The sequence below is a fragment of the Amphiura filiformis genome, chromosome 7 (assembly GCF_039555335.1).
Source record: "Amphiura filiformis chromosome 7, Afil_fr2py, whole genome shotgun sequence".
In the NCBI taxonomy this organism is placed as follows: domain Eukaryota; kingdom Metazoa; phylum Echinodermata; class Ophiuroidea; order Amphilepidida; family Amphiuridae; genus Amphiura; species Amphiura filiformis.
The window spans coordinates 16,177,892-16,199,178 of NC_092634.1; the positions used below are offsets into that span (position 1 = coordinate 16,177,892).

The window sequence follows — 21,287 nt, forward strand, 5'->3', positions numbered from 1 at the left end:
GTAACTTCAAATCAAATAATTTTACGATTCACACCACTTATAAGAAACTGAAACCAAAACCGAATCTGACTGACACAAATGTTCGGTTTTAAACAAAAGGTAGAAACAATGAGTTCGATATCTTATGATTCAAGTGGTTAGGCAGGACAATATGAAACCACGTGACCAAAACCAAAACCAAAACTAAAACTAAATATTTGAAATGAGGCAGTGTCTATACTTTGAATTTGTATATATATATATATAACAACATAGGGTCTACTATTATTTTCTTGTATTATATTGTTTCTACCAGGTTCAGCCTGAAGAAGGACTGCACAACGTCCGAAAATTTGCTATGTTTCTACTGAACTAAATAATAATATAACTTGAACTGCTACGTCCGGGTGAAATTTCCAACTTCTTTCGTCTAAAACAACATTTTAATATATAGAATAAGCTATAATATAGTAGCTAAATGCACAGCTGAAAGAGTGCTCAATACCTAGGTAGAGCGAAAATACATAAATTTCAACACATTTAGTCCATGATATGGGTTGGTACCCTGGGTTTCACGTCCGTTTTCTACGGGCGATCATCAGCCAACTGATTATTTCTTTTTTACACGGCTTGTTACTTTTCTCCTATGACGACAAGTCGATATGAGTTCTGGTTTCTTATTTAAAGTGTTTTGATTATTGATTATTTCGATTTTCTCCTCTAAGCAAAGGTTGCATAACCCCGATTTGATTTGATTTGATTTGATTTTATTCGGTATCTCATTATGCAGTTACTGTCCGTTTTTCCTATTCAGTGCACACACAGCGCTCCAATTGATGATTGACCTTTAGCTCACTCACTGTACTGTAAGGAATAGACTAGTTAGTGGGCTGGAGGGAAAACCCTTCACCCAATAATAGCCATAGAGACTCACATGTGAATTATAATGTTCATCCTTAAGGGAGGTGGAATGGGCGTGGTCCAAGACCCCTCAAAAAAATTTTCCAAAAAATATTTTTTGCCATATTTTGTTTAAGAAAATCATAAGCTATCAGGTCAGCCAGATAAAGTTAAAATTTCCTTTTCAAAATGCGAATTTGAGGGAATTTCATCTCTTTCAATTTAAAACGATTTATGGCAGGGTTGACTTGCTATACATGCCGTAACCAGTTTGGTTTACGACTGGTGGGAGACTAATCAACGAATCAGCTGATCAGCTGGATTGGTATATATATGTACACACATGCGAAGAAGAATTCCAGTCATCTTATTCTTTCTAGTGAATAATTCATCCACTAATATTACTTTTACTGATATCCTGGCATGCCTGGAGAAAGAAAGAGGCGTCGTTAGCAGCTATCACCTATATTAAGTAAGTACTTCAGTCTAAAAATATGTGTGACGTGTGTTTAGTAACTTAGCCGGGTAACAACATGGGTAAGCTTAAAGTAAACATGATAAAGATATTTAGCATTTTCTCGGTCGGGGCTGTTCCCGGGCATGCCGGGGACTGTTCTATCTATTGCACTATACCTACTTCTGACGTAGGGGCTGTGCAATAATTATGAGCCCGGGGGGTTGCGGGGTGGGGGTGGGTGTGATGTAAAATTGCCACCCCACCTGGAAAAAAGTCCACTTGTACAAAATAAGCACCCCCCTAATGCCCTATAAAAATTCCTGGCGGTAAAATGGGAGGGGGGGGGTGCCAAGAAATTTTTATCGAGCCGAAGGGGGTGGGGCAAGCAATTTTGGCAAGCCGAGCCGAGGGGGGGAGCAAGTGATTTTTGGCACACATGGGTGCCTTGCTCCAAGTTGCTCGAGAAGAGATAGCCAAGAATTTGTTCACCGATAGCTTCACATTCTAGGTATGCCAGGCAAACACATTTGCTAGTCAGCCAAATTCGCCTACAATGTCAATGCATTTTTACATAGAAATGCCCGAAACTTGTGCCCGAAGAAAGAAACCTACATAAATATGTTTTCTATACTTCACTTGACCCAAATATATGATTTTTTATGGTGATAAGTCACTCGCACATGGAATTTTTGATTTTGATAGCAGTTCCATTAAAAAAGCTGCTATCATAATGAGACTAAGATCTAGAAACACCCCGAAATGCCGTTTTGGGGAATTTTGCTAGCTGAATCTTTTTGACATTGTTTGATGAAAGTCAATCTTTGACAAGATGTAACTTTGCTACGGAAAGTGCTATGAAAAAAAGGTTTTCAGTTTTGGCTTTGTTTACTCAAGGGCTTTAATTTGATACAATGTATATAAAATGATGCAGTTTGATGGCAAATTTGAATTCACCTAGCATACCTACATTCTAGAGACCATTGCATTCAAAATCTAGTCGGATTTGCTGAAGCATGACACGTACCGTGTAAAGCAATGGAAGTTCAGAAGTAAAATAGTAAATTACACAGCTGATCACGACAGACAATCGCATCAAAAATGTTGCTAAAATTAAACTTTAGCAAAATTTTAGACTGTTCAAAATAGGCAAATCTTGCTCAAAAGATACCGTACTGTAGTTGACTCATCAAAATAACTTTCATCCAAATTTCAACATTTAAACAGAATAAATATAACAAAAGATTGCACCGCTGTCCAACCGAAAAACATTTTAGCAATGCACTCATCGAATGCGTAACTATCGTGTGCAAAAAAAATTTGAAATTCGAAGCTAGAGTTATCAAGTAAGGGGCGCCTTTTAAATAAAACACTCTAAAATGGCTTTATAAAGGAAAACAGTTACGGAAACACTTTGCCAATTTCCTGCTCGCTGCGTTCACAACAAGTATCATGTACATTAGGCTTCCTCAAATATGTTGAAGTGCCACATGAAATAAAAGAAAACAGCAAAGTGCCACTCAATGGCTGCTTTAGCACCTGGGGTGGGGAGCCAGAGGGTGTCCCCCTGTGAAGCTATCGATTTAAAAAAATTTGAGGTGCAAATGACGCCATTTGGTGCAATATTTTTGTACTATTTTAGCCGTTGGTAGAGGACATAAAAAAGGGCAGAATGGCAGTCAGGAAGGGCATATTTTACCTGTATCAAATTTTGTGTCAATAAAATACATCATATAAAAAATTCGATATATACATCATGCATTATCTATAGTATATTCCTTTGCTAAATCGTAAATAAAAAATAGAAATGTAGAATATTGGAGATATTCCTGCTGGATGAAGTTTGATCAAGGCATTTGATTTGATTTTTATTTTATCCATTCTGAGGGATAAATCACAAATAGTACCACAAATAGTCTTGGAAGCTACAATCAAGGAATTTAATAGTTGGTACACCTTGACAATATGTTGGAACTCTTCATTGCCGCTCTGAGAGTTAAGTGAAATTAGTATAACTATGTTTGATGAGAAGTACATACAGGCCCGTACGCAGGGGGGGTGCGGGGGGTGCGACCGCACCTCCCCAAATTTGCAAAAGTATACAAAAAGTCCCAAAATCAGGTTTTTAAGCTTTTTTGGTCAAAAAAGGTCCAAATTTGGGGAAGAAAGCCCACTTTTCACAAAATCGCCCCCCTTGGAGAAAAAGTCCACTTTTTCAAAATCAGCACCCCCCCCAAAAAAATTCCTGCGTACGGGCCTGAGTACATACCTTCTCCTTTCCTCTTCCCTCCCCCATTCCCCCCCTCAATCAATGTTGGGGAGACTGGAGAGCCCAATGGAAAAAGTGCTTTCATCAACATTGAACTGGGGGAGAGGGGTGGCGATTTACATTTAGTATCCCCGAGTGTACCAACATTAATTTCTTTGATTGTAGGGCTTAGGCAGCCAGCAAATGTTACACACCCAAATTTGTACACGTCCAGTTTTTGCCCACATGGCCTATACTTTGTACACAAATGTTTAAATTTACACACCCAGTTTTTTCAATTTACACACCCAAACCTTCAAATCTTGCCTAAGACCCTGCAAAGTGATCCATGGATGTTCTTTAATAAAATTATTTTTATGTGCAAATGCCCCCTGCCCCCTAGTAGTGCCACCACTGTTTAGAACTGAGGTATACTTTTATTTAGACATTTGATGAATTTAGTTGTACAGCTGTCTTTCAAAAGAAGGGAACTAATTATGGTGAATACAGTACCTGTAGGCTACTTGTGTGACGTTGACAGCTAAATAAATTTGAGCCAATTTTTAACTTTCATTCAATCTCCATGAACTTTGCCAGTAAGTGTTATAATTATACTGAACTGTTTTACTACTTCCAGATGGTGGAGCTTACTCCAGGCATGGCAGTGTTTGTGTTTCCAAGTACACTGGATATGGAGAAGACATTTGCAAAACTATGTAGAAGATTGATGGATGATTTTTACAGTGGGGCAGAACAGGATTAGATGTGATCAAACAAGACCATGAATGACACACACCAGCCATTGTTGGTAAGAACAGCTATTCCGTATATATGTTTCTTTTCATGTTGCCTGGTGTAGCTAGGGGGTTGTGCGCCAAGGGCAAGGATACAAAATGGATGTGCCCCAAAGCTGTGAAAGTACCAACTTGTCAAAATTATCACTTGGTCATTTTGTGAAATGCAGTTACACAAATATCTAGAAACAAAATCAGTGGCTCCAGAATAGGGTACATCTCGTGCCCCCCATCACCTCATGTCACACAAATTTCTTGTCCCCATTGCAAATTTAAAATTATTCCAAAGTCGTTTTGGGGGTCAATAGCCATACCATATGCATAAGGCAGCTATTTTATTCATGCATTGTGTACATTACAAATGACTGCTGTACTAGTAACTTAGTCCTTACTACTATCAATGAATAAAAGATGATCAAAATAACAGTCTTACTCAAAAAATAACAAGGCCAAGTTTATGTAAACAAAATTGGCTGCCATTTGCTGTCTTTACTGTGTAATTGTGAATACATAACGTTACTGTTTTTGTGCCAACTTTGACCTGTTAGGCTGATACTACTACAGAAGAGTGATCCCACATTTGCACATTTATAGACCTTGCTCAATTTGATGAGACAGCAGTCACAGCACCCAATATGTTAAAAGAATGGAGGCTGAGGTTCTTCAAATCTTCAGATGGGAGTTCTCAGCAGAGGTGGTTTATATTGTGAAGTTGTGGATAGGTAGTGGTGAGCAAACTCAGAAGTTTAAAATTCTAGAGCATTGTAGATGCTAGGCCAGATGAAAGGCAAAGTATGAAGCAGAATGCGTAAATAATCATGACACATATATGCCTTGGAACTGGATTTGGGAAACCCTCATCAGTGTCTACAGAAATGACTCCATCTGCAGCCCTTGCTGATCTAGCTGTGCAATGTGCATGATCCTTGGATCACACTTCATATTCAGAGATAAACAATATGGTCCTGATTTCCTTTCCCCAGAATGTTGAGACTCTGAAGCATACATGTACCAAAGCATCACTCAATGACATTAATGCCCTCAATATCAATGAGCGTTGAGCATGGAGTAAAACCCAGCTCTGATTTCCTGCGAGTGCCAATCGAAGATATCCAATCTCAAGATTTGAAGAACCTCAGCCCTCTGGATAGCCCTCTAAGTTTCCTCCCTCATGACCAGCACTTGAATCCTATCACAACTTTTGGGCTTGCCAAGTCCATGATCAGGGATGTAGCTACAGTGGGCGGTGGTGGGCGGTAGAGCCCACCAATCGGTTTTGGAGCCTATCACTCGGCTCCAATTTTAGCATTGGAGCCCACCACTCAGAGGCCAAAATTGCAGCATTTTATTGAATTAGTTAAGAATTTGGTCTATTTTGGCAAACAATTTCCACCTGGGAACCAAGGGAGAACAATGCCAGTGCATTGATTGGTCACCCCAGGTTAAATAAGAAATAAATAAATAAATAAATAAATATGCAAGATTTTCATCAAATGCCACCCAGCACTGAAAATATCCTAGCTACAACCCTGTCCATGATATGACCATCACAGACTGTGGCTGCTTATAATCATGTGTTTTAAGTTGAACAATCAAACTCGGGTTGTGCCTGCGAGCTCGTATGGCGAGACAAGGCTGTTTGGCGGTTCGTAGACTGAGCCCAAGTTCAATTTTTCAGCATACGCACGGTCATTAATAGCTGTAATCTGTGGCCCTCACTGACTTCATGAGCCCAAAAATAGTTCAAGCAGGGAGGAAATCTTAGAAGGCCTTGAACAAGGCTACCCTCGAGCTCATCAGGCCTGTGTGTGTTGTCTCATCAAATTGAGCAAGGTCTAGATGCAAGTGTGTGATCTCAAGTCTTTAGTATTATCTGCCTAACAGGTCAAAGTTTATAGCACAAATAGGAAAGTTATGAATATTTTAGCAATGAGCGTTGAGCATGGAGTAAAACCCAGCTCTGATTTTCCTGCGAGTGCCAATCGAAGATATCCAATCTCAAGATTTGAAGAACCTCAGCCCTCTGGATAGCCCTCTAAGTTTCCTCCCTCATGACCAGCACTTGAATCCTATCACAACTTTTGGGCTTGCCAAGTCCATGATCAGGGATGTAGCTACAGTGGGCGGTGGTGGGCGGTAGAGCCCACCAATCGGTTTTGGAGCCTATCACTCGGCTCCAATTTTAGCATTGGAGCCCACCACTCAGAGGCCAAAATTGCAGCATTTTATTGAATTAGTTAAGAATTTGGTCTATTTTGGCAAACAATTTCCACCTGGGACCAAGGGAGAACAATGCCAGTGCATTGATTGGTCACCCCAGGTTAAATAAGAAATAAATAAATAAATAAATAAATAAATAAATAAATAATAAATAAATAAATAAATATGCAAGATTTTCATCAAATGCCACCCAGCACTGAAAATATCCTAGCTACAACCCTGTCCATGATATGACCATCACAGACTGTGGCTGCTTATAATCATGTGTTTTAAGTTGAACAATCAAACTCGGGTTGTGCCTGCGAGCTCGTATGGCGAGACAAGGCTGTTTGGCGGTTCGTAGACTGAGCCCAAGTTCAATTTTTTCAGCATACGCACGGTCATTAATAGCTGTAATCTGTGGTCCTCACTGACTTCATGAGCCCAAAAATAGTTCAAGCAGGGAGGAAATCTTAGAAGGCCTTGAACAAGGCTACCCTCGAGCTCATCAGGCCTGTGTGTGTTGTCTCATCAAATTGAGCAAGGTCTAGATGCAAGTGTGTGATCTCAAGTCTTTAGTATTATCTGCCTAACAGGTCAAAGTTTATAGCACAAATAGGAAAGTTATGAATATTTTAGCAATTTCACAATTACACAGTAAAGACAGCACAAGGCAGCCATTTGTGTTTACATAAACTTGGTCTTTGTAGATAGCTCCCTTATGTTTAATTTTGAGACAAGTATGCTTTTTTAACATCTTTATTCATTAATAGTCCTAACTGCATGAACTAAAATGCATAAGGCAGCAATAATTTCTAACATTAACATTAGGGTATGGTCATTGACCAACAATTTCAGCATCACGGAGGCCCCCTAATATGATTTTGGAATAATTTTAAATTTGGTATGCAGTAATATATTGACCAATGGCATGTTTTGAGACTAGGGACAAGAAATTTGCTTGACAAGAGGGGCATGAGATGCACCTTACTCCAGAACCAGGGAAAGGTTGGGACTGGGGTGGCACCCAGCATACAAAATATGCCCGGTCAGTCGGCCATTGGCATGTAACTTTTGGCCTGGCGGAAATTTTCTGACTGGCATCTAGTTGGCTGGCCGGTAACTTTTTTAAAAGGTCAAGCCTGGCTGGCCTGTAACTTTTTGAGGCATGATATTTGAACACTGGTGGCACCCCCAATATACGCCACAGTATCGTTGTGATGAAAATGAGATTTTAATATGAAAATTTTAATGTACACAAAATCATATAGACATCATGGTATTTACACAGTGCACTCAAACTAGCAATTTTGAGTTAAGATGTTATGTCCCTGAGCCCTTGATTTCTTGTTTATTAGGAGAAGGGAACTAATTATGGTGACAATTAATTGAAGATAATATATACAATGATTTGGTACATTGTAATAGTGTTTTAGGAATGAGAACATTTCAACAGAGATATGTCAATAATAATCGTATTTTTTTCTATCCACAGCATACACACTTGCTTCACAACTTGATGTGGATACTGTTACAGAAGCCAAGCGAGCATCTTAAAAATAAGGAATACATTTACCATGTTTACAGGGGTTGCTATCCCACAATAAGAAGATCCAGTAGACATTAATGTGGGCATCATTGTGAATCTTGGAACTCAGTACCCTCCTCAAGCCACGTCAAGCTTCACTATTTTCTTCTTCTTCTTGGATACCGCTTTACGATGATTAAGTTTAGACTTATCAAAATGAACTTCTGGGTGAAGCTTGAACTAATAAAAGCATTCGTATGATTAAGGTTAAACTTGGCTTTCGCTTTCAGGCATTATTATCGTGAACCGATGCATGGTGACAAATTGACGCATAAATGGTGAGACAATGAAAATCCTTTTGGATGCATGGTGAAGCTTGGCCCAACAGAACACTTTATATAGTGAAAGTTGACTTCAAATTTGTGAGCAAAAAGTAAGCTGATCGAGGTGAAGCTTGACCTCCAATATCAGTTAAGGTGAACAAGGATGAATGCTTCAGGTTGGCTCAAAAGTGCTGAATGACCTTTGCATAAAAGACAATTTTTGTGCATTTAGGGGCTGTCATTTTCTTCAGAATGGGGTCATGAATATACTAGGGGTCATACAAATTGTATACCAAACATAGTGAGGGTCATAATTTTTTACACCAAAAAGGAGGTTATAATTACTACAGTTTCCTTCAAAGAAGAATGGCACTTGTTTACATTTTGAGAGTGGGCATAGTGTAAACACGGTAGTAGGGTTATGATCAGTGGCGTAACTAGGTTTGGTAGCGCCTGGGGCAAGAAAAAAATTTGCGCCCTACACCCCCAGAATATCTTAGGCGTGGGAAATTTTTTAAACATTTGCTTGCTGGACGCGCAAAATTTTGGACAAATAAGGCCTACCACTAATTAATTTTGGTTACTAGAAGTTGAATATCGGTCTTAAAATGTTCTTTCAATAGATTTTGTGCTGAAAATTTTGACTTTCATCGCTTGGAGGCGCGGAATCGATGCTGAATTGGTCAATTTGGTGCCCCCTTAAGGGTAGCGCCCGGGGCACGTTGCCCCCCTCTGCCCCCGGTAGTTACGGCACTGGTTCTGATTGGCTGATTCAATCGTCTGACAAACATAACTACAGACATGATAATTTGATTGGCCGATTACGCGCCTTAGACATTGGTCTGCACAAACAAAGCTCCTTGTATATGTCGCTCATTAACAGAATAACAAGGCATTCGCGTCAATCTGAGCAAGGGCTGCCGTTCTTCTCTGAAAACGAGTGAAAGGGCGTGTGACTTAAAAAAAATGTGGGTGCCCTACGAGCACATTTACACTTTCCATCACAAATTTTACAATCTTTAGTTACAATGACAAAATAATGTTTCTGTACTGTGCACACCTTTCCATCAAACACACATTTCTTAACTTTTTGGAAATTTGTCTCTGGTATGCGTACAAAAGGGCGGTCATCAAAATATTCCGCCAAAGATAGGGGGTCACAAAATTTTCAGCCCACGATGGAAGGGGTTCATAAAAATCGACTCTGCTCACTGACATATTCATGACCCCTCACCTTTGTTTCATAACCACCAAGGCCAAATAAAAAAATAAACATGTTTCACGTCCCCTCTCGCTTCCTTTTTTGAGGTTTCTTCAATTATATTTTTATTTTTTGAAATTCAGTTACAACTTTTCAAAAAATATGTCTAGGAAGTAGAGATGCTTTCTATAGTCTAAAGGTTTTGTGATAGTTAGAGGGGCCTATCTCTCAGAACAACAAATAAAAAGAGGCCTCCTCCTTTTTCCAGGCATTATTGTATACGCTAAAACAGCTCTAATTATGGGTATTTACACTGATTTTGCGATAAAAAATACAAAATAAAAGGCCCCTCTTCGTCCTTTTTTCAAAAACCGGACGTGAAATATGTTTATTTTTTTACTTGGCCTAAGGTGTAGGACATTTTTTTTTTTTTTTTATAGCCCCCACTCCAGACGTATTTTTAATTGGACTTGCTCAAGTGGCATTTTCTATTTTATTACACAATTTGTTGCCATTTTTATGAACTTGTAAGTTCTTAAAATAGCCTAAAATGAGGCTATAGCATCCATAATTAACAGCCTTCTCTAATATTAATCTCCATAGACTTTACATGTAAAATGAAAAGGTCCATAAAAAAGAACGGTAACAAATTGTGTACTAAAATTTGCACAAAATGCTAATTGAGCAAGCACAAATGCAATGCACTAGTTTTCGTGAGGGGCTATCTGAAATATTTTTTATGTATTGTATATATATGGTCTTTTTAAAAATAAAATGTCCATCTGAAACATAGGTGCCCTCCCTGCCCGAAGAAAATAACAGCCCTTAGCAGCCACATATCCTGGCTATATGCACCTGGTCAACTTTACAAGCAAAAAGTTGATGGTAAACTTTTTGTTACACCCTGTATATCCCTTTTCTGTATCTTTTGTGTAGTTATGTCAATGCTATTGTTGATAGTAAAGTAATTGTGTATTTTTGTATCACACAGAGCATACTGCATGATATATAGTGTAGCACACTGAGCAAAGTGCATGCTGCTCTCTGCATGTATCATATTAAAAAGGGCATTTTGTTTGTATTGCATGGTTTGCATTAACCAATTTTTTAGGAGCTTCAAAAACATGCATTCATAATGATAGTCAGAAATGAGTGAACTATTTTGCATCTGACGATCATGTCAATCCTCACCACGGCCTGTGATATGTTTAACTTTAAAAGCACACAATCAGAGACAATGGCCAATGATGTCTGAACTTTAGGAAGGAAAAGGGCAACTTTTCTAGGAATTGTTTTCTAGCATTAGTTTCCTATTACTAAGACCTAACTTTTTAGAGAGTTTGTATGTTTAAAGGTAAAAAACTAACCATAGGGCATGCTGTTTCCCGATGGGTTAGAAATTTCAATCATCAAGAAAAATGAATACAAACAAACTGTTTCTGAGTTTGATTGACAGGTGAACTAGGCCTACATGGTAGTATCTTTAAAGGAAGTTTGTCAATCACAACATTATGCCTTATATGTAAAAAAATAACTATCAACACGAATCACATGGTTTTATTTAAAACAAACTCATCGTGACTATATAAGCGATTAAAAACCCCCGACTCTCAACGGGGACATTCAAAATTCCTGGGCGCTGAAATTGTCGAGTGTAATGACAATTGAGTACTGGTACAAATAACCATTATGTCATTGCACTTAGACAGATTCAGCGCAGGAATTTTGAATATCGCGTGTTGAGAGCCGACTGTTTTTATTCGTTTTTATAGTCAATATGAGTTTGTTTTAAATAAACCATGCGATTCATGCTTCATAATTATTTTTCTAACATAAAAGGCACAATGCTATGATTGACGGAGACTCTGATTTTATGCATCATTTTGTGCATATTGGCATATGTGAAATTTATTAAGTTATTTTTTTTGGTTAATAAGGCCGATATCAAAAAAATTAAAAAAAACTGTTTCTAGAATGTCGTCTCAAGATAAAAAAAGTATTTTTGTGTTATGATGTAGCAACAAAGGAATATTCTGTCCCAAGAGGTATAGGCAGTAGTATTAACTTCAAGATCATTCATCCATGGTAGAAATATCATGCGATGAAATTTGACCAACCTCCTTTAATGTTACTTACACCTAAACCTTGATGTACATTATAAATTGAAGGCTTTAAGGTGGTATGGGTACACGCCCTTGATAAATTTTGTGACTAATTTTGCATTTTTCTTAAAAATTACTACACTCTGGTAACAAAAGTTATGTATAATACTTCACTGACATTTCAGTGATTGAAGACAAGTGGTTCATTATATAAAGAAATGAGGTACATTCTAGCGGTACCTCTTTTCTTATCATCAATAACATACCGCTTGTCTTGAGTCACTTAAATTACAGTGTAGTAACTGGATTCCTTGCCCTATAATATACATAACTTTTAATTGTTACCAATGTGTTATTACTTATAGAGAAAAATGCAAAAATAATCGCAACTTTATCAAGGGGTGTAGTACCACCTAGGTTTTGCCCGTAATGGGCATTTTTCAGTTGTTTGTTTCTTTGTGAAAAGGCAAAACTCTAATCATTCATAATTTTTAAGTGCAAGTATTGTATTCAACCAAATAGCTCTTTGGGTGCTTACACAAGACAAGCGGTTTGATACTTGTGATAGAAAATGAGGTACATGTACCGCTAGGATGTACCTCATTTCCTATCATATTTACTGAACCGCTTGTCTTGATTCACTGAAATTTCAGTATAGTAATTGGATTCCTTGCCCCAATAATATACATAACTTTTGTTACCAGTATATGTTATTAATTTTTGAGAAAAATGCAAAAATAGTCACAAATTTACCACAGAGGTGTAGTACCCCTTAAATGGGTTATGATCAAGTTTGAAAGTTCAATGACCTTTTCCCACTGAATGCAAGGTGTTGTTGAAATGGCTCCATAGCCTAGATTAATAGTGCTATTTCTCAGCCAAATATGGCAACTTGTAGTGCATATGAACTGAAATCATTGGATTTTGAAATGTTTGCAAGCTCCGAGACATAGCATTTTTTTTGGAAAATGGCATCAAGGGTGTATTAAATTCATATTGTTTCGATATCACGCCTGCCCCCAACTCAACACAAAAGTTGACAACCATGAGAGTTACCAAATTGCGTGGAAAAGGGGTTATTTTTTTACCAGTAGCAAGGACCTTGAAATTGGCAAAATTTCGTGAAATTTGACAGTGAAATTAGCATAATAGGGGTATTTAATTTGCACTGTCCGCGATATTTTGATAAAAAGTAATTGAGAAAATCCAGAAATTTTATGTCAATATTTAGTGTCATTGATAAGGGGTGTTTGAAATTCTAATCATTGAAAGCGGATGTTTGAAATTCTAGTCATTTAAAACCGCAAAAAAGGGGTTCTTTTTGGCCATATTTAGTCCTCGATTTTGCATGAAAAAGGGGTAATTTGATGAAAAATCATTGCAAAAGGGGCTTTTGAAAGATTTGGTAACTCTCATGGTTGTCAACTTTTGTGTTGAGTTGGGGCGGGTATCTACGCTAGTCCTGTGGTGAGTCTGTTGACATGATAAAACAATATAAAAACTTGATCTCGAATTGAAGCGATTAACTGAAACACTCCCGGGAAGCAATTCAACAAATGGGGACGCTTTATAGTTATATATTTAGTAAGTTGTTATTCGGCACTCTGTCATGTTATAACAGTATGATATACTAGTAATACAATACAAGTGGCAAATGATGTCAGTAATTTATATTCAACAAACACATTTATTACAAATGGAGATAACTTTATTTAGCAAATAAAAGATATTAATGATTAAGTACAAACTTGTGATAAAGTGTGTTTTTCATTGTTATTATTCAAACACATTGTTATACACCAAATGGGCTATTCCAGTTGAAATCCATACACCCCCTATGGAATACATGACCTTAATCTTTGACACAGGTGATGTAGATTTCAAGTGGAGTCACCCATTCAGGTAACCACAATTGAAATTCACACTCCCTGGGAGATTAAGGTCATATCTTCATATTGGGCTATTCAGTTACAATCCTTCCACAGGGGAGTATGTTTTTCAAATGTAATTGGTCAGGGTTAATTATTTTGAAACCCATACACCCCTGCATTATGGCTTTACCTATAGACCACTTGACATCAATGTTTATCAACAAAGGCGAGGGATTGGTCTTTCGATTTGCTCGAACGAACCGCTTCACAGTTCAATGGCTTTCTTGTACCATATGAAATGTGGTGGGAGATTTAAAATACACACGCCCTGAGCAAACTACGATGCGCACGCACAATGCAGGGCAAAGAACAATGGAAAGTGCCATAATGCGTGCGCATACTGCCGGGTAATGACGTCACATGTCAAGTGGTCTATATCTTCCATAGATGGAGTGAGTATTTCAAATGGAAGTTACCCAACTGTCTATTCTATTCGAAAACTCATACTCCATCTGTGGAAGACTTTGGCTAAATCTTCCACATGGGTAGTGTGGATTTCAACTGGAATAGCCCAATGACCAAGTGGATGGTGGGAATATTGGCTGCTCATGATAGAAAGTGTGCAAATTATTACCCCAAGGTGATCTGGAGAGTATATGTCTACTATTTTCCAAGACCGAAGGTAGAAGGAACATAGTAGACCTAAATTCTTACGTCACAGAGAGGGTAATGAAATTCAGCATTCCCTGAATACAGATCAGTCAAGAAGACGATATCAAGGTTACGATGTTGGTAAGGGGCGCACCATTAGATTTCCAGGGGGGCATGGGAGTTTTTTTTTCGCCCACTAGTGAGACGAAAAAAAAAAAACTTCACCCGCTAGTGAGACGAAAAAAAAAAAATTTGCCTCACTGAAGAAAAAAAAAAATTCCCCCAACCAACTTTGTATAAAAGTATACATTAAAATTGAAAAAAAAAATATCTAGCCTTTGGAGGCGAAAAAAAAAAAAATGAAACTACACAAATGAAAACCCATGATTCCTTTATTATTATATTATAGGTCATACACACATGTAGCTGGTTTTAATAGCAAAACAAAAATCTACCAGAACTTTTCTTGAAAAAATGCTTTTTGGGAGGCCTATCCATGTATGTGAACCACAGACATTGGTTAGAGATCAGTGGGGTAATCTCCCGGGTAATGTACTATCCAGCGCCATAAAAATTTAAAAATATCTAGGACCCATTTTTTTATTTTTTTGAATTCAAGTTTTTAAATATTAATAATTTAAAACAAAATTTTGGCCCAAGAATTTTTTGTTACGATGTCTGAAAAAGAAGTGGGCCAAAAACTGTTATTTTTGGGATTTTGGTAGAAAAATGGCATTTTGGCCCACATTTGACCTCACAGATGAACTTATCAAGTCTTTGCCATTCTAAATATGTATACTTTTATATACTTTAGACCAACAATTTAGAGGCCGAAAGTTTCCATAATTCCAGGTTTCAGACCAACCTTAAGGGGTATTACACCTGCCCAATTTTGTGCCTATTTTTGCATTTTTTCTTACAAATTATAGTGCATTGGTGACAAGTAAGATATGTATATTATAGGGCAAGGACTACAACTACTGCACTGAAAATTCAGCAACTCAAGGAAAATAGTTATTGATTTATTGATCAAATATTGGTTTTCCCTCATTTTTGACTGTAAATCCACAACTGTTGTCGGTGCTGAAATAAAATTTCCAGTGCATTAGTTGTAGTCCTTGCCCCTATAATATACATATCTTACTTGTCCCTAATGCGCTATAATTTTATGAAAAATGCAAAAAAATAGGCACAAAATAACGCAGGTGAATACCCTTCAAGTTGGACGTTTGAAATTGTAAGTGCAAAGTGTAATGTGTACAAAATCTTGAAAACGTACATGTTCATTTAAAAATGATTTGATATACCTGAGAATTATTTTCATCTTGTAGCGATAGACAACAAAAATATACCCTTCAAATATGAGAATGAAGTTCAATGAACCATGTTATTATATAGCCATAGCTAGTGGGGGGGGGCAGGTGGGGGCACGAGTCAGTGGTAATAAGAAGTATTTACTAGGGAAAAAATGGAGGAGAAAATATTTGGTCCACCCTCTCACTTTGGTCAACAATTAAGTGAAATTGAGACACATCTTTAAAAAAAAAAACCTCTGGGCAATGTGTTCCCAGCAAACACAAAAATGTTCTTAAAACGTTTATTCAATACGTTTTAACTAAGGTAACACTAGTATATAGATTTTTTTTTCTAATTTAAAAGTCCATGCTCTCCTGATTACAAAACTGAAATTTTGATTTTAATCGGACATTCGGTTCTCAAATGCAGTTGGTCTGTCAAAATGGTACAAAACCAACAAATTGGCAACAACTTTCTTTTTATAATTTTCTTTATTTTTGGCATGAAGTGTTGTCAGGTAATTTTTTCATTATATATGCATGAATTATGCAAAGTAAAGTTTTCAGATACAATTATAAGAGGTATGGTAGTACTGAAACTTGGTACATGGGCTATACACATAAAATGCAACAAACCTATGGATGTATTTGGCAAATTTCCATAATTTGCATAAAAATAATTAGGACCCTAATCAACTTTTCTAATTAGTGGCCCTAATTGATTATGCAAATTGAAATTTGTCAAATGCAACCATAATTTTGTAGCACCTTGTGCGTACTACCCATGTAACATGCCTCAGTACCTGCGGAATACTACCCTTTTTTTATGTTTTTATTTTTGCGGATGGTGTACATTCCCCTGCAGGCCACAATGGGGTATATGTAGGCTCTTTATTATTATTATAAGTGATCACTATTGCCCAGGCGAGGACAAATTACTGACCAACTGTCCTGTTTTAAGCATTCCCTGGTTTTCCTACAAAATCATTATTTTTGTTGATGGGGATGGGTAAAAGCCACAGACTGCTACATGTATAAAATGATATAAACCCATTATAATTCTTTCCTAAATGACACTTGATAATTTGCATACCCTGTAGAGCGGTCACTGCCAGCCAATCCAATTACATAGCCCATCTCCATAACATAATAATTCATTTTATTTTAATCTTCCTTGAAACTAGCTTTTTTTGAAAAACCAAATTCTTCCTCAAAGGGTAAAATTATTTCCTCCCCTGTGTGTGTGTGTGGGGGGGTGAATAATAGAAGAATAGACGGCCCTGACATTTATTTGATGTCTGTAATCATACACTTCCAAGTATCAAAATTGAAATGTGTTCATGGTTATCCAAAGCAGTGTGTCAAATGTCAATAAACTTCCTATAAATATAATACATAATTAATGTCTCCGAGTCTGTTTACATCACTTGAAGAACACTGAATTGTCTCACTTAGAATCTGCAATTCCTTAACTATTGACACTCATCATAAAGCCAGTCATCAACAAAGTGTCATATACACCATTTCACTTCAGTTGTGCTGATGTGGTTTTACACGGCATAGCTGTGAACTGAAAATGTCTGCTGCAGCCTTTATTGTTGTTTTATAAGAAGAAATATCTTCTCTGTCTGTCTCTTTTACCTGCTCTCTGAACAGTTTATTCAACTTTTGTGTCTTTGAGGCTCTTATGACTTTCTCTTGAACACATGAATTCACAAACATAAACAGCTGGATTGCTGTATCTACAAAGTATACTCTACATGTACATTATTCCTGGGAGTTGAAGTTGAGTTGGTAATTAATATGGGATAAAATCCCTGTAGCATGTTGCATGATACTTCAAACCACTAGCACAACACAGTTTGTCCGGTCCTGTAAGCTGCTGCATGCACCTTCAGTCTTTGCTATGATTTGTCATCTACGGCTTTCGTCAATTTCTGTCTTATGAAAGTACAAGATGTCAGAGCCCCTTGGCATCTCAATCTGCTTCCTTTGTGGCAGGGTATTATACTTTGTTGCAGACAATGCAAATATGTGACAGCACATCTTTGGAGTGCTGCTGTGGCTGTTCAGTTGAACAAATACTTAACCGTTATATGCAAGTAGATGTTTTTTTTCTTGGGAGTACATCCTCATCACTGCTTGTGTCCATGTCAGCAACTGCATTTGAGATACAAAACAAATGCGATTCAGTGTATGTGTAAAATATTGCCAGCATTATCAAAATGAAACTCAAAATTTGAATTCCCGACCAAACTGCTTATATTGCCAAACAAAGGGTTTCCATGTGTTAGCCTAAATGCAATGTTTGTGATGCGAGAAATTAACATATAGGTGAGTTTGTCTAAGGGTACTACACCCTGCCCAATTTTGTGCCTATTTTTGTATTTTCTCAAAAATTAGAGCGCATTGATTGGTGACAAGTAATATGTATATTATAGGGCAAGGACTGCAACTCTTGCACTGGAAATTTTATTTCAGCACAGACAACAGTTGTGGAGTTACAGTCAAAAATGAGGAAAACCATTATTTGATCAATAAATCAATAACTACTTGCCTTGAGTCGCTGAATTTTCAGTGCAGTAGTTGTAGTCCTTGTATGCCCCTAACATATACATATCTTACTTGTATCAAATGCGCTATAATTTTTGAGAAAAATGCAAAAATAAGCACTAAATTGGCCAAGTGCAGTACCTTAACCTGACCGACTGACAACTGTAAAAAAACTCTGCTGAGTGTGATTTTTGTTTCAATCAATGTGCACAAAGGGGTATATGACTCCAATTTGCCACTAAGTTTGCTCAATCTGTGGGAAATGTTGATTACAGCGAGAAAAGTGAACCAAAATATTTTGAATTTCTCGAAATAGGCAACATTTGCTCGAAAAGATCAAGTAAAATAATTGACACAATATTTTGCTAAATTTCTGACATAAACACAAAAGTTCTCCTGTGTTGAAACCATGAAACGCAGAGTAAAAATGACTGCACTTACCACCTACCGTTTTGATATTTTAGTGTTCTCTATCGTAAACTAGTAATGAAGCTCTCAGAGCCCAATTTTATGCTAGACAATTTGCAAAAGTATACAAAAAGCCCCAAAATGTAATAATTTGCAAGCGATTTTTAAAGCTTTTTTTGGTCAAAATTTGTGGAAGAAAGTCTACTTCCACAAAATTGCCCCCCAATCAGCACCCCCCACAAAGAATCATGGTTACGGTCTTGACAAAATAAACATCTTCCCCATAAATCCATTATCATATTATTATTAGCCTGGGAATGCATAAGTTTCACTTAGAGGCTTTGCAATAATTATGAGCCCTAGGGGAGGTACCGTATATATATTTTTTTGGGGGGGGATTTTTTAACGAGCCAAAAGGTGAGAGGGCAAGCAATTTTTGGCTGGCTGGGAATGGGGGGAGGTACAATTTTTGGCATACATTTACAGAGCACCCTTTAAATTACACATGCTAAAATAGCAACACACTACAGAAACGTTTAAAAATGTACAATTTCCTGCTCGCTAATCATGTAATTATAAATCTGAGAAAGTTTGCAAATTGGGAACCCAAAAATGTGGCATGTGCAAAGGGGAAGGGAAAAGATTTGTTGGCAGGCCGAGGGGGGGCAATTTTGCTGAGCCAAGAAGGGAAGGATTTTGGCCAGCTGAGAGGGAGGGCAAGCAATTTTGGCACATATTCATGCCGGGCCGCCTTTAAAATAAAAGCGCTCTAAAAGGCTTAGGAAAAAAGTACCGAAATGCTTTTAATATGCAAATTTTCTAGCACGCTGCACTCGCATAACATGATCTAGGCCATTTAAGGTTTGCAAATTGGGATCCCAAAAATTTGACATGTGTAAAGTTGGGGAGCAAAGATATTTTGGCGGGCGGGGAGGGAGGGCAAGCAAATTTTTGGCGGGCGAGAGGGGGGGCAAGCGATTTTTGGCAACCGTTTGGAAATCGGGCTCACAATTTATTGCACCGCTTGCCATCTTTTAGAATACCCTGGTACCATCTTTTTACATTCACAGTGTATGTGTATGGGTCGTTCATAAAAGATGACATTGAAAATCTGCAGTGGTAGGTAGGGTATTCCAAAAGAAATCCCACCGCCCCATATTGCACACAGCACAGGCCCAATAGTACACATATTCATCATAGCTGGCTTCATTTTCATGCTTTATCATGTTTATATTAAAATGAAACATTACCTGGTTCAGGTTGAAGTTTTTGTTTCTTCTGCATCCTTTTGACCTTGTCTTTGTGCGCCGGGATACGAACGATGTGTCTTAATGGTTATAACATCTTCTCTGGTGTGGTTATACATGTTATAATAACTATGATAAAGACTGCCGAATTTTGATCGCAACGTTTGTGATTCTTGTTTGAACATTATGCTATAGCTAGGCAAAATAATTCCATTGAATGATTATAGGGACTAACATTCACGGATAACTGGACAACAAATTTGAGCAGCAAACAGTCAGAAAAGTAGGAAAGAATTGCCATAATAGTGCATGATCATGAAAAGACATGATGTGAGCTGAGTGATCTAACTTTTCTTCGCATGTTTGACCTCTGTGGGGAAATTCCCACTATGTAGTCTCATTCATATTACTTGTGCACGCTAAGCGCAATAGGACGTTAATAGGACGTGACCTGAGATCGTACGTAATGATACTGATAAATATTTATATTTTTGGGCTTTAAAATGGCTGAAAATGTCTTTTTTTCTAAATTCTTGCAAATATTGCAAAAAGCAACAATAAAAATTAGGTTTACTATGCACAGTTGAAGTAGAATTGTCATAAGGAATTACTTTCTGCCTCAAAATAGATCACGTGTCATCATGGGTCAAGGACGAATAAATAAAATGGCGTGCCATTTAAAACCATATTAATTATACGAGCTAGCTCGACTTTCTACCAGAATTGGACTCAAAATAGACTATAAAAATAGTCTATTTCAGAAGAAAATGGAATATCTAAACTGCAGGCACTCTGAGGAAAAACAATGTGAGTATAAATATCAGAATTACCCCAGAAACCGACGTTTTTCACGAAACATCTAGACTGCCAATTTACGAGAAACAATTTTCTCGCTTTTTTACATGTGTCTCACTGTGTTTATATCACTTGCAAACTTCGGTAGCAACCAAAATATACACATAGAGTGACTTGAATAAAATTCGGTTGTAATGCGCATAATGTTTGCAAGAAATGCCGACGGTCAGACCAAAATTTTGAGCATGTCATTGTGAAAAACGATTCTTAATGCGAAAACATACATAAAACCGACAGAAAACAGCAAAATGGGAAGACAAATTCGAGTGTAATATTTAAATGGAAAACTCGCAGGTGCTAAAACCATACTGAAATTTTGTGTGTATGTATGTATAATAACTGTCCAACAGCGATTGTTTCTGACATTTCTCTTTAATGAAAAATGTGCAAAAAACCGATTTTTCACTAATTTGCCCCAAAAATCTGACCAGATATAAAAGTTAGTAAAAAAAGAGTATACATGACATGTACTGACCCATGGCAGTTATCACACATGATAATGAGTGTAGGGCATCTTTACTTTTCGACAGGGGCTACCCTGACCAACGTCGCTACCCCAGCCCTTAACATACTACAATTTGAAGTAAAAAATGTCACGGGAAAGCTGTTGTCGAGCTGTTTTTCCGAAGAGAGTCTTCCAAAATGTCATAACAGTCGGACGTGTAATTATTTTAATGGC

At 37.4% G+C, this 21,287-nt stretch overlaps 1 long non-coding RNA gene across 1 annotated transcript; it reads left to right on the top strand.

The window, feature by feature from the left end:
* The first annotated feature begins 1,177 nt into the window (after positions 1-1,177).
* On the top strand, positions 1,178-8,423 carry LOC140156280 (uncharacterized). Its single transcript, XR_011859512.1, has 3 exons — positions 1,178-1,351; positions 4,219-4,389; positions 8,070-8,423. It is a non-coding gene; the product is annotated as an uncharacterized lncRNA (long non-coding RNA).
* Positions 8,424-21,287: the final 12,864 nt, after the last annotated feature.